Source organism: Crocodylus porosus, unplaced genomic scaffold (genome assembly GCF_001723895.1).
Source record: "Crocodylus porosus isolate Cpor-Errol unplaced genomic scaffold, CroPor_comp1, whole genome shotgun sequence".
In the NCBI taxonomy this organism is placed as follows: Eukaryota; Metazoa; Chordata; order Crocodylia; family Crocodylidae; genus Crocodylus; species Crocodylus porosus.
Window position 1 is genome coordinate 599,241 of NW_017728909.1, and position 13,111 is coordinate 612,351.

The following is a 13,111-nucleotide window of genomic DNA, read 5'->3' on the forward strand; positions in this document are numbered from 1 at the left end:
CAGGTGATAGGTCACCTGGTCATAGAAGGAAATGAGATTGGTCAAACAAGACCTACCCGCAACAAACCCATGCTGACTATCCCTTAGGATGTTAGCCTGGGCCAGTCCCTCAAGGATGGCCTCCTTAATAAACTTTTCTAAGATCACTCATGTCAGCTCCTGTGAAAATGTGCACCTTATGTGTTTTGATACTGGACTGAAAGCACTTCAGTGTTGGAGTAGAGTCCATTTAGTTACTGTATTCTCCCCTGGGGGGTTATCACATTGTTTTGGTTGGTTTATTACCTCTAAAATACTGGTAAGGATGAGTTTTTTGGACGTGGCAAACTCTGCAAGTCAGAAGCAGAGATGTGCCCCAAGGCAGAATCGCCGGGTGTACCTCTGCATGTGGGAAAACCTGGGGTTTCCTCATTTGCAGATATGCCACAAGTCAGAATCCCTGGGCAAGCCTCTGCAAATAGAGACATAGGGCAACCACTCCTAAGACTTCAGGAACCCAATCCTGAACACCCCAGTAGTTCCTATTCAGGAGGAATCAGGGCCCTAAAGCCCCAGGAGAACCTGCCCAGGGGCGCTAGGAATGCGGGCAGCTGCAGGTTGTCCATGGGCTCCCATGATAAAGTAGAATCATAGAAAATTAGGGTTGAAAGGGACTTCTGGAAGTCATCTAGTCCAATTCCCTGCTCAAAGCAGGACCATCCCCAACTAGATCATTCCAGCCAAAGTTTTGTCTAGCTAGGTCTTGAAAACCTCCAAGGATGGAGAGTCCACCACCTCTCCAGGTAACCTGTTGCAGTGTTTTACTACCCTCCTAATGAGAAAATTCTTCCTAATATCTATCCTAAACTTCCCTTGCTTCAACTTGACAGAACAAGGAGCAATACTCTCATCTGCCACCACTAAGAACAGTCCAGCTCCATCCTCTTTCAAACTTTCCTTCTGGTAGTTGAAAGCTGCTATTAAATCCCCTCTCAGTCTTCTCTTCTCCAAACTAAATAAGCTCAGTTTCCTCAGTCTTTCCTCATAAGTCATGTGCCCTAGCCCTCTCACCATTATTGTTGCCCTCCACTGTACTTTCTCCAATTTGTCCACATCCTTTCTGTAGTGGGGGGCCCAAAACTGAATACAGTATTCCAGCTGTGGCCTCACCAGTAATGAATTGAGGGGATTAATCACTTCCTTTGACATGCTGGCAACACACCTACTAATGCAGCCCAGGATGCCTTAAGCCTCTTGGCAAACTGTTGGCTCATATTCAGCTTATTGTCCACTGTAACCCCCAAGTACTTTTCTGCAGAGCTGCTTCCCAGCCAGTAAGCCCCCAGTCTGTATTAATGCATGGGATTTTCCATTCTAAGTGCAGGATCCTGAACTTTCATAGATTGTAAGGGGCTGGAAGGGACCTCGCAAGACCATCAGGTCCAGCCCCCCTGCACTAGGCAGGAAAGACACCTGGGGGTCAGGTGACCCCAGCAAGGTGACTGTCTAGTCTCCTCTTGATCTTGTGGTCACTAGTCAACATCTACCATAAAAAAGCAGCACAAATTTATGCCATTTATGTCACAGCCACAAATTGTGGGCATTTGTGGAGCAACAATGGGCATGGATGTCCATTTGCTTGGTCTTTGTGCTGCCATAACAATTTTTATGTTGGCACAAAGGTGACACCTGTCCCCAGCCTCTGTAATTAACAGGTACTTACATATCAATGACACACCTTAGGGGAGTAGGATCACAACAGAGCATTTAAGTAGCCAGAGTGGATCCCTTCCCATGCTCAGAAGGGAGAGGTGAATTGCACAGGAGTAGAAGGATCTAAAATCTATACATGGGCCAAAATGCCATTTATGCAGCTAAAGTTAGCTCTCTAACTCTGTTAAAGGAGGAGCTAGATTTGAGCCTACATGTAGAACATACTGAAACAGTACTAATTAAGCAGCTACATATCTCTGACTGAGTTAAAGCTCACTGTAATCAGAGATGCAACTGTAGTCTCAGCGGAAAAGTCAAGAATAAAATGGACACAGAAATTAACCGGTCAAGCCCTTGTGCCCCTTTTGGCTAGGAGGAGCACCATCAAACACAACCAGCCTCTTTGCAAGTACAGCTATCTGTCTATGTGGAACTCTTTCCAAAAATTGAGATCAGATTCACAAAATGATGGATTTGTTAATCGTTTCCCTTGAAGAAAATGCAGTGTTAGACATCGCTTATTACAACTCACTAGATACATTTAGATTCTTACCTGTAAGGGAGAACTATAAGGATTCTCAGTTTTATACGAACACGCACATGTGATCCATCCACTGGTCATAACGGAAACCAGAGTTTTTGCATTTACTGTTTCCATTTTGTCTGCCCCATTTGCCTAGTTTGCTCATTGATATCACATCAAAATCCCTATAGGTTCTTTATGGATCAGTGCCTTTGTTCAGCAAAACATTTCTATTGAGCTATATTCGAGGACCTCCACACATACTTTGCAAAGCATTTAAGCATGTTTAAAGGGCTTTAATAGCAATCCAGTGCCTTAGTATGAAAATCTAAGTGCAACCCTAGTTCCCTCTGAGCTCCATGGGAAAATTCCTATGGATTTCTATGTGGGTAAAATCTGGCTTCTTATCACAAAAACATACCAACAGTGTCTTACCATGGGTTTCCTGGGAAGAGGCATCAGCTGCTTGTAATGAAATAGTCTCTCTTAAAAGGCATGCAGTAGTATGATCAGGCCTGAGACATGACATTGAAACTTTCAACTAGCATTGGAGCACTGGGAATCACACTCTATTTGTCAGTCTGCCTGGTAGCATAAGCTCATGCCACCTGCCTGGTCCTGCTCTAAAAAACCTTAAAGAACGCTCAAGTGTAAGTACCCACCTTTAAGACCCTGGGTTATTTCCACTTTTAGGTTACCTTAGCTGCTTGTTTCTTTTCTGTGAGAACAGGGTGCATGGGCATAAAAGAGAAAACAGATGGTGAAATGGAGCTTGCTTTTTTCTTTACATTAGTATTTATACTGTGGTACATATTCCTACATACAAGAATGTATAGGTACTGTTTGTTATTTGCTTGTGTTGATATTTAATTATTTTTGTTTGGCTTGCTACATTGCTACACTTTGCATTTATTGGACTATTTTGGGCCAGCTGCTGAAATCTTAACTCAAGTAGCACTTCTATTGGTGTCACTGGGATAAAGAAACTTTACAAATTTCCTGCCCCATGATGTGAAGAGCTATGAGATACCCTTTTTCTAAATAAATATTGTATTTTTTGTTCATAGCCTTATTCCTACTTATTACATCATAATTCCAAGAAAATAATATAGTCCTTTTGTTAGCATATAAATATCTATAAAATTATACTCAAGAAATTGCATGTTTACAGTGTCAGATACGATTACTTGACAAAGATATAAAAATAGATTAAGACAGTATCAGCATTAAGTGCTGCTGCTGTTATGCCTTACTTCAGTTACTTTACATGAGCTCTTTAATTAAAGGTATGCATGGCCAATCATTTATTCTTGTTGGGGTCAAACAATTAATCTGAGTCCTAGTGATTTCTTTGTACAAGTATTTTGCTTAATGTATGTACAGCATAAGGGTCTGTTGAAAATGATTTATCTGTCTAAAACATTATTAATTAAACTATAGGAATAATAATCTATTGGAAACACAATTATATACATATATAGAATTACAAAATGGAGGATAAAAATGTTAGTGACAGCATAAAGCCATTTAAAAGCAGATGTCTGGAATGCATTTTATTGACCTGGTAGCCTGTTAATACTGTATAGTTTTATTAAGCATCCTCAAAATAAACTGCCATAGATTTTTAGTTCGGTCATAGTCCCCTTAAATGTTTATGATATTATTAGTTTATTATTTGTATAAATAATATTATAAATTTATTATTTGTATTACTTTAGTGCCTAGAGACTAGGACCAATTACACTAGGCATGGAATAAAGAAAAAACAAAAGGATTGTAAACATTTCCGGATAAGAATGATCTACACTAAGAACACGTTATATTGGACAGTTCACTAAACAAAACGCCAAATCATCTATGCTTTAATAAAAATATTTTTTGTAAAGTATTCTATTGGTGTCTGGCACAATCAGTTTTTTAATGCTCCTGCATTCTGAAGACAAAAATTGTTCCTTTACAATTGAGGGATTGGAAATGATCTGATAATTTCACTGGAAAATGCCAATTCATTGAAAGCTAAATGTGACAGAAATGTATTGATTTTGGTTAAATTTGCTTCAAAAGAAAAAATAAAAAGAACCCAATTCAGGAAGTTCAAAAATATTTCCTAGAGCACTTTCTGAAATGGAAAGTTTGGATTTTCCATTTTTATGTTATTTTGCGCTTGCTATTTTATTCCATATAACTCCATTAGTTCATTTATTCCACGTAAAACAGTAAATGAATGTTCAAAAATGTAAATTGGAAGAAAATATTTATATTTTATCTCAATGAAATGTTTCAGTTGACTATAACATTTTTCCCTGGGCAGTTTCAAATATCTGTTTTTGTCCCATTTCAGCATAAGAAAAGTTTTGAAAATGTAGAATTTGTCACAAAGTGAGAAATCAGATTTCTGCTCAGCTCTTTTGTTCAGAACTGTGTAGAAGGGAAAGAATAATACAATGCTTGTATTCCAAGAACCTGTCTGCTAGCACTTGGCAAAATGCCTGTAGACAAGTTGGTGACAAGAAATCTTTGATGGAGGAAAGCTTATATTTAATATGCAAATGTGGATCATTGTGCTGGCCACTTGCTGTTTGCAAGGATATTAGGACATAGTTTCCAAAAGAATTCCTAGAAAAAAAAAATGCAACAACAGCCTTAAAGCATCTTTTTCTTATTTTTTTTTTTTTTAAAAAGCAATATTGCAAGTCATGTAATTTGGTTATTTTTGGAATTTTTTTTTAACCTAAAATGATTGTTAGTATTCCTGTTGATGTATATGCTTTAAATCTATTCCAGTTGTCTGTTATACATGGTAGACATACATACAACTAGGAAAAAAAATATTTTCTGTAACTATGTTTATTTTCCATCTGTTGCTCCCACAGCTTTGCAGACTGATTTTACCACCTGTGGAACTAGACTAAAGGGTACAAGCAGGATAAAATGCCTGCCCTCAGTGAACTAATTGATATACAGTGAGATACCTAATGAGATACAGGTACTCCTCACTTAACATCATCCAGGTTAATGTTGTTTCATTATTCATGATCTATTAGATAACATACTTGTTTAAAGTCGTGCAATGTTTGGTTATGACGTTGTCTGGCTGCCGCCTACTAGTACCTAACTACTGTGATGTAACTGGATTCGCTTAACATCATTTTGTTAAAAGCCACATTTTTCAACAACGTAACTATGATGTTAAGCAAGGAGTAGCTGTACTTTAACCATAGACAGTCAAAATTATGAAAAGGAGGAACAACTTTATTGGAACCAAAAAATCATTATATGCCCTCTGTGACCCTTTATGACCTGGATAATTAGCCAAAATGCAAAGTAGGAGGAGAATGTGGACAGAGTGTGGTACAATCTGTTTTACTGGGAAAAAAAATACATAAAATGGTGTTCCTCAGGATTGTGCCACTAGTATTTCTCTAGGTGTATCTGGGCTCCCTTGCTGTTTCTCAGTTTGTTTCTGTGGTACTTCTGCTGTTCTGTTTCACACACCATCTTTCCCCCTCAAAAAAATACTTAGAAATCCCTCTGCCCACATAGCACAGATTTCTAGTCATCCTGGTCTGTACTTTGGGTGGCGACTGCTAGTGTTTCTAATACCTCTTCCACAATAGGAGCTTTTCTCTTTTTTGCATTCCTCCTGAGTGTGAAGGGTGATGGTTACATCTCCCAACTTCAGTGTGATGTAACTCTAGCCGTGGTCAAGTAAATGTAACACAAAGGTTCGCTAAAAGGTATTGCATGACCAGCTGATTGGTGAAAGCTTGGTTATTACAGGCATGGGTTTCATAGCAAGTGCTAGAGCAGGAGCAGGCAAAATCTGACCCGTGGGCCAGATCTGGCTGCAGTGGACTCCATTTCCCAGTAGCCCCTGGCCACACGGCTGAGGCCGGTCTCCATGGAGACCCCAGCCACAGCTACTCTGTGATAGTACAAGGCTGGGGTTGTCATGCAGACCAGCCCCAGCAGCGTTGGAAGAGCAAACAGCAGGGCAGGGCAGGGGGCAGCTCCAGAGCCTTTGGGATCTTGTGGCAGAGGCAGCTTGGTTGGGACCAGGGCAGAGCTGCGGTCTGCAGCCTGCATGTTGCTGCTGTCCTGGGGCTGACAGGCATGTGGGGAGCCCCAGAGCCATTCCTATTCTGCTCCAGCTGAAGGAAGTAGCTGTGTGGGGAGTTGGGCTTGACCAGGCACATAGGCTGTGTGGAAAGCCAATCTTGCCAGGCACAGTGGTAGTGTCAGGCTCCTCCTTCCAGAGTCTGCTCCCTACTGGCTCCTCTCCCCTTTGTTTCCCCCACTGGCCAGGAACAGGCACTGGTCTGATAAAAAAAATAAAATATTGTTTCTACCCCAAGAACTTGTACCCTCCTTCCAGCACCTGCTCCCAGCCAGTGGGGGACATGGGGAAGGCAGCAGGGAGCATGTGCAGGAAGAGGCAACCTGCCCACTGCTGCCACTATCCCCTGCTGAGCACAGCACCTCACCAAACTGCAGTCTGTGGCTGGAGTGGGACAAGAACAGCTCTGGGGCTCCCCCCGCACCCAGGTCAGCCAGGGATGGCAGTGGTGGTGGTGGAAAGGGAGGGTGTGACCGCTGTAGCCTCTCAACTCAGGGCAAATAATGAAATCTCTGTGCAAATGCTATATGGCTGTGTGGCAGGACTGACCTAGGGCACCGTAACCTCCCCTAGCGTCCCTGCCTACCGTGCCAACCTGGGCTTTGAATGCACCCTCTATCTCGCCTGCCACGTCTTTGATCTTTGTATTATCAATAGGAGGCTGCCTTCCTGCCCTTCTTGGCATGGGGCCGGTCTTACTATACCGGGACTTTGGTTCTAGTCCTTGTGCTGGTCCTCTCTCAGGGCCTACTCAATATACGCGCCCCCTCCTGGGGCGTCTCTCTGACTGCGCCCCTTCTCACCCAGCCCGGACTTCCCAATGGTCTTATTCCCCTCTCGGGTCTTCGTATCTCACAGGCAGTGCCCCACTCAGGTCTGCCTCCCTTATGTTCCATGGCCACTCGCATCCTGGCCTGCGCCCCACACTCCCCACAGTCTCTATGCCCACACTCGGGCCTGTTGTCGCACCTCTCGCGCACCCCGCCCACACTTGGGCCTGTCTATGCCCAACTCAGGCCTATGCCCCACTGGGGTTCTTCCCAATTGGGGTTTCCCATTGGGGCCTGTCCTGGTAATACCCACACTGGGCTGGGTTCAGGACCCCCCACTGCTTAGACCCATCTTCCTGGGCCCTACTGGACTCTTCCCAAAGTTGCCTTAATGGGCTGGGGTCGGGACAGCCCCACAACACGGCACCCTCCGTGATGCCAGAAACTCCCCCACCTTACTGGGGAGATCCCTTGAGGCCTCTTCCACCCCTACAGCCTCACCCAGTCCTCCAGTGTAATAATCACAACACCCCAAACAGAAACACAAGACCCCTAGGCCATCCTTCTCTCATCCCTGTCAGGGTCCTCTCCACCCTGCATCCGCATGCTGCTACACAACACCACCCTGCTCACTCTAGCAGAGCTCTCACTCCTTGAGCTGCCAGAAGGAAACCACCTCTGGCCTCAGCCTTGCCTGCTTATGAAGGCCAACCCTCACCCCCTGGCAGTCAGCTGATCCAATTAGTTCCCATGTCAACTGCCACCTGCTGCCCTAATGAATGGCAGCTGAATCCATTTCCTATTATCAGTAGCAGGCACCCTAGTGCCCTGCTACAGGCTGCATACATTGGGTTTTAGCCAGCTGAGGGGGTTTGCACACTATGAAGAACAAGCCGCATTATTCATACACATACAATGCACACAAGGGTAGATGTTGCAGCTGGCTGTGACAAAATATTTCCCAAAGTTCCAGGTAGGTCAATATGCTCCTGTTCAGCTAGGTATTTAAGGCAAAATCTTCCTTTTCACCAAAAAGAACCAAAGGCTTTCCACCCCAGAACAGCACACAACATTAACATTCTTTTCTCTCCCTAAGTCATGACCAAACATAAAAAAGTAAATTATTAATAATAAATATGAAACCCTATCTTTAAAATAATTTTGACCCTAAAATGAGGGAAAGTGCTAGTTACTCTACATCGTCCATCAGGAACTTTGTTATTGCTATGAATTTTTCATGCAAGTCTCTCAGATATATGGTGAGAGTAGTGTCCTGGGGTGAGAAGCAATATAAAACCTGAAGGTACTCTGTAGTTTTCAGGTATTTATGATGCTAGAAGTAAGTTGATTTTTAAAGGGTTAGATAATTTAAAAGTTTCTAAGAGGAGTAATGAAGGCATCTTAAACAGTACTGACTGCCTTTTGTACCCAGGCATAGAGAGGAGAAAAATATATCAGAGGATTTTTTGGCAATTGTGTACAACTGTTTCTGTGGCTATTAATAATAAGCCAATTTTGCTATTTACTTACATAATATTATTATAATAATAAATGTGATAGAAAGAATTAGTGTGATAGAACTAATCCACATCTCTGTTATACTGGGTATATCTATATGAGCATTAGATCTGGGAGCAGTTTACTCATGAGTAAATGTTCCCAGGCAGGTGTCTACACATGCAGGGAAGCAAGATCAGATTTGCTGCGCAGGAGAAGATTTGCTGCTAATGGCAGAAAACTGTTCCTGCTTCTTAGGGCCTGGCAATGGGCCCCTGCTCCCACTGGGGGAGCTTTAAGCTCCCCCTGGGTACTAGTCCAGGAGCTGGCAGGGAGCACAGGGCCAGGAGACAACTGTCTCTTGGCCTGAGCTGGGACATTTGCTCCCTGCCCCTGGGAGGCTGCCTGCTGCTAGGGCAGGGACAATGTTCCCCTGCCCCTAACTGGGACAGTTTCCAGCCCGTTCCACAATTGCAGGGCAGGGGCTCAAGAGTTTGTTCCCCACCCAGCTCCGTGATCATAGATATGGGCAGGGAACAGGCTCCCCAGCCTCTGCCAATGGGGAGATCCCAGCCCCAACTCCATGATTGGGGAGTGGGGGCTGGGAGATCCTTAGCTCAGCTCAGCCCAAGCCCCATGACTGTGCAGCTGGCGCTGGGACATAAGGATCTCCCAGCCCCTACTCCCTGATCATGATCTTGGAGAGGGAGACTGAAAGCTCCCTGCTTCCAGAGCAGCGGGGCATCGTCCCTGCCCAGGCTCCATTGGCAAAACCCACCCCAGCAGCAGGCAGCTCCTGGGGGCAGGGAGTAATCTCCCACCTCCTGCTGCCTGGATGACCAGGAGCACATTTACTCCCGGTCAGGTGTCTATACAAGCACTACTGTGCAGTAACTATCGCAAGTACATTTTCTATTTGCATTTGCTGGTAGCAAATTTACTCATGATTAGAGCAGTTTACTGAGCAGTAAGCATGTTCATGTGTAGATGTGCTCGCTTACTGCACAGTAAACTGCTCTACTGTGCAGTAAAGCATCTTGTGTAGATGCAGCCACAGGTAGAACTAGGAGGTAAAACTCTTCCTTGCTTTTAAGACTGTCATCAGTGCCGTGGCATAAAAAATATTTAAATAAAAGTTCTGTTTTTAAATGTAATACTTAAAATGTTTTATCATTTTCAAAGAAGCATTCATACAATATACATGGAAATGCATCGATGTTATTTAGTTGTTCTGTCACTGAGACCCGAAGGATAGATAATTAATTAATTGAGGACCTGATACATGGAAGTCAATGGAAATACTCCCATTCACTTCAATAGAGCCTGGAGCTGGCTCTGACAGATACCAATGTGTACCCTCAGTTGTGTGCAAAAATAACTGTGCTTTGTCAACTAAAACAGCATACTAGATATTTTTTCAACTGATATAAAAGTCACCTTCTTCCATTCTGTTTCATGTAACTGAAACAGCTTTCCAGATACTGTAAATCTAGTGACCACTTTTTATTAAAAAATCTTAAAATTCACCTCTTTTATCAGGCCTCTAAATTCTAACTTTTCACCGTAGCGTTAACCATGAAGTAATAAGAAAATTCAAGGCTCCAAGTCTGCACCATGCTCATAGATTCCGTTAGGGTGCTGGTATCCTCTTTTCCCATTGCACCACATGATAAGTCCTAATCAGAAATCAACAATGCAGCAATTTTATCATGAAAAATGGTAATCTTCACTCTCTTTTCTCATTATATAAACTTGTGCTGTGATTCAGTGAAATACATATATACAAGCAGTCACTCTGAAGTCAGTAAGATTACTCATATGCATAAATTTAAAGAACATATTTAGGATTGTAAGCTCCTGGAAAGAGTTACTGTGGACCCAAAGTGAGTGGTACAAAATTTTGCTTATTTTGCCCATAACTGTCAATACACTATTTCAGTGCGGCACAAATAACAAGTTCATCAAATGCAAACAAACTTATAAGAAGAAGGATTCATCCTGTGAGCCCTTCTTGACATGTAATAGAATGAGTATATAGAGAAATTCCCTAAATACCTTGAAAGTTTTATTTATGATGTTTGCTACATGCCAAGAATAGTTCACTTGATAGTTTATTTGTATTTTGTATAGCTACAATTATAACCCAGTAAGTGAATGGCTAATAGTAAATGACTCGTGTAACATTCAGTTCATAGGCATAGTTATATTGGTAATGAAAGAATGGTAGCCAGGAGTTACTGGGTATGACTCCAGAGTTAAGACTGCATTCTGCAATGGTGTTATAAGGTAGTGTCAATTACTGTTTTTGCAGATATCTGAAATAAAAGCACATTGCCTGTAAATTTTTCTATAATGTTCCTGTACCTTTGAATTTTTCATTAAAAGTTGTTTTTTTCATAAATGTTTCATAGGAAGTGTATGAAATAGAGTCCTTGCTGAAATTCATTGTGACAGTCCCATCAATTTCTTCTCACTTCCCTGCCCTCAAGAGGTGGGCTGCAGTTAAAATGCTGAACTGGGAATCAGGAGACCTGATTTTATTTTCCAGCCCTGCCGCACTTCCTGTACAAACCATAAAAAAGTCAGATTGGACACTTCAGCACCTGCACTTGAGACTGCAACATCTAAAAAACAGTTACTTAATCCAAGGGCGGTGATCTAAATAGATAGTTAGGGCACTTATACATGTGACATCGGGTGCTTGTACACGTGATGAAAATTAAGCCACCCTTTTGTGTGGCTTAATGGTATCACGCTTTATAGGTATGTGAGTTTTTGGCACTTTTTATTGAGTTGTGTCATCATAAACTAATCCCCACCCCGATATAGTTTAGTTTGCAAAGGTGCAGCCATTAATCTGTCATATGTACACAGTAATTCACTGAATGGTCTGTAGTGAGCTCCTTTGTCCACCATGTCATTACAATTTCCAGGTAATTATAATATATAATTAATATGTAATTATAATATATAATTAGTGTGTAATTAATGTTTTAGGACACAAGGGGGGAGCCCTGGTGAATGCGGCTGACCAGCCCACATGAACAGTAAGCGTGCCCGCGGGTGAGTTCTGTCAGTATTCATTCCCTCACCGGCTATCTCCGAATTGCTCAACAGTTCAGAGATAGTCAGAGCCATGGCATACACAGGGCTAAAGGACCTAGCAGGGCTAAAACATGTCCAAAACAAGCATGCCCATAAGACACAAAAAGTTGCCACTGGTGCAGACAGAGCCTCTCCTTCCTGCCTTCCTGCCTTGACCCTGCCTGGTGCCAGCATGTGCCAGGTGAATACCACTGACTGGCACCAAAACTTGCAACAGAAACAAAGGCTAGGTCTTGCGCACACAGCAAAAATCCCCAGACTTTGTCCAGCAACAGCTGTGAGGAACCCCTGCACCTCTCTACCATGCACCTCTAAAACATCCCTTTTCAGCTGGCTGAGGTGTAATTGTCCCCCTAATGCTATTAATTCACTCACCGGTTTTATGTAAATCCGATAAGTGGAGCTTTGTGAGCCCGATCACGAGTGATAAGTGCACCCGCTTTATGAATAGCGGGTGAGTTCTGTCAGCATTCATTCCCTCACCGGCTATGTCTAAACTAATCAGCATGCCACCAGGGTGCAGAAGTACACCCAGGTATACCTCTGGTATGGAGCGAAAAGCACCTGAACTGCTTTCCAGAGGCATTCGGGTCTATTCATTCACACTGAACGACCTGATCTGGTCAAGCTGAAGCTCTCGGCTGAGCCATGATACTAGTTGGCATTGCATTGCTTAAGTGTAGGCACCTACAGAACCAACTGAAATCTTTACAGTACAAAATTACAGTACTAAATGAATGTAATGAGTTTTGCACTTATTAGAACAGAGCCAATCTGGATCACTTTCTTGAATTTAGGCACTTAAAATCTCATTCGGGTGTCCCATTTAGGTGTCTACAAGATTTTAATGTTTCTTTTCCCCTTAGTGTCATATATATATATATGGTACTACTATATTATTACTATGATACTACTATATTACTATACTACAGTAAAATCTCTGTTATCCGGAGTTATATATCCTGTTATTTGGCAAGTTATTTAACTTACCAAAATACTTAATTAACCGGAATTTCAGTGGTGGGATGCACACGGCGCTGTGCCGCTTTGCGGCCTGCTGCACCGCTCTGAGGGTACCTGTGCAAGGCACCTCAGTGTGCGTGACCCTCCCCCCCACTGCAGCAGCCAGGCTGCCCTGGCATTTGGGGCAGCAGACTATCATGGCATTTTCATCTGTATACTATTTTATCCTTTATACAGTATGTTATACTGTAATGTATTGTACACTAATTCTTTGAAAATTTGCACTATGAGTATGGCACTATCTTCCTTGAGTAAAACTTTCAGGTAACTGGAATTTTTAGATAACCAGCACCTCCCATGCCCCACCCATGCTGGATAACAGAGATTTTACTGTATATATTAACTATATTTGTTTGATATTTATATATTACTATGTATTATACT